Raw genomic sequence first — 2,038 nt, forward strand, 5'->3', positions numbered from 1 at the left:
AAGAGACAGAACATTGGAGAGGGCGGCACCGACAAAGTAATGCAAGATTTTGACGGTCATGCTAATTAGTTTGCATTTACTCAGCCTCCAATGTCTGGACATCTTCTTTTGGTTTGACCCTCACACCCTTCTTGTTTTATTTTATGGTTTTTTTTTTTTTTTTTTTTTTTTTTTTTTTTTTTTTTTTTTGAGAATTCTGCTGGCTTGATTATACTTCAGTCCCTGGAACCTAACTTTATTATCTGTCCTGTTTCCCAGTATTCTTCCCAGGGTCTGCCCTGGGAAAAGAGACTGGATAATAGGGGTTTAGACTAATGGAAACTTTTAAAATATCCATGGACTTATAATGTCTTGAATGTTTTCATGAACATCAAAAAGAATGAATTGGTCTTGTCTGAATTAGAGTAATAGGATATTGGAGTGTAGTCCTAGAGATGATGGGACTTCCAAAGACAGGTGGCCAGGAAGCTTGTGTTCACCTCGATTTGTTGCGTTTCAGCCTCTTGCTTTCTGAAGATCAAGCACCTGGGGAAAACTGAGGCAGCTCAAAGATAAATGTTGGTAAATTTGCTTCCTTCATCCCCCTATATCCCCCATCTTTTAGAAGTAACCAAATTACAAGGTATTTCATTTTGGTCCATAGCCTTCTATCTGTCTGAAATGCTTGGAGCCAAATATATTTCATACATCAGATGTTTATGATTTGTGGAAAGTAACATGGAGCATGCACTTTAGATTTTGTGATATGCCTAGAGGTTCTAGAGTGGCGCCTTGTAATCATCACATTAATGTTTCTGTAGCATAATGTATACATGTCTACACAGAGCTAGATAACCAAGATTTTAAAAAGTTTCTAGTGAGTTCAGGTCAGATTTTGCCCCCAATGAATTAAGTTCACAACAGGTTTTGAGGCTAGATGAATTATGTGAAGGTGTTTAGATTTCAGAGCTTTTGAATTTCAGAATTGCGAATTAAAGAGTGTGGACCTGTAGCATATCAATTTGTTAGGCGTGATGGAAAAAATTACTCACTATAGTGATTGAAAAACTCTAGAAGATTCTTAACCAGGAGTGTGCATTTCTGGTTGGAGATCTACTAAATCAGACCATGTGGGAGTGGACCAGGAAAAGATACTTTTAACAAGCTCCCTAGATGACTCTGATTCACATCAAAATTTAAGAATCTCTGCTCAAGAAGAAATTTTGAAGGGAGATTGTGAAATCTTCTTCCCTATACATTTAAGAAAGTGTTGATTTTCTTTAGATCTCTGTGAACTGATAAATGTATTGACTTTGCCTCCAACAGGCTCCTGCTAGAGCTAAGATGGGGATTCAGGTAGTTTAGCTTTTTTAGTTTCCCTGTCCCTCTAGAGATAAGAACTGTCCTGCCCAAAGACCAGTGGGTAATATGCATGTTGAGTGTGCTAAGGCTATGACTCGGTAGTTCCTATCTCAGGTTCCCTAGTCACTCAAGTGCTTTGATATAGATTCTCCTGAATGACCAGCCCTCTGTGAGACACTGTGGAAAGAATGGTGGATTGCTATTCTCAAAGAGCTCACTGTTACCTTAAAGAAAAAAACACTTGCACATGTTAATGTTAATTAATGCCGGTGTTTTTAGTTTGGTCACAGTTCAACTTACTACTGTTACCACCCTAGAGCTGCGTTGACGCATGTTCTTTTAAAACTTTTAATTGACATTTACTTTTTGACTTTGGGGGCAATAATAAACTCATATGGCAGAGGTACTGGAGAGAGGAGAACCTATTAGGAAAGAGTATGGGAGAGACATTTTGCAGTGAATCAAGGTATGAATATGATTACACTATTTTTATAAACAAGGGATTAATCGGGAGTGGAGTGAAAGAACAAGGACTTTGGCATCAAACCAGCCCTGGCTTTGAATTTTAGTTCTGCCTCTATCAGCTTTATGACGGGGGCATATTAACTAAATTTCTGCATCTCAGTTGCCCATATATGATATAGACACAATTAACATGTACTTCATGGGGTTGCTGTATGGATTTAGTCAGCTTCTC

Source organism: Panthera leo, chromosome D4, assembly GCF_018350215.1.
Source record: "Panthera leo isolate Ple1 chromosome D4, P.leo_Ple1_pat1.1, whole genome shotgun sequence".
Classification (NCBI taxonomy): domain Eukaryota; kingdom Metazoa; phylum Chordata; class Mammalia; order Carnivora; family Felidae; genus Panthera; species Panthera leo.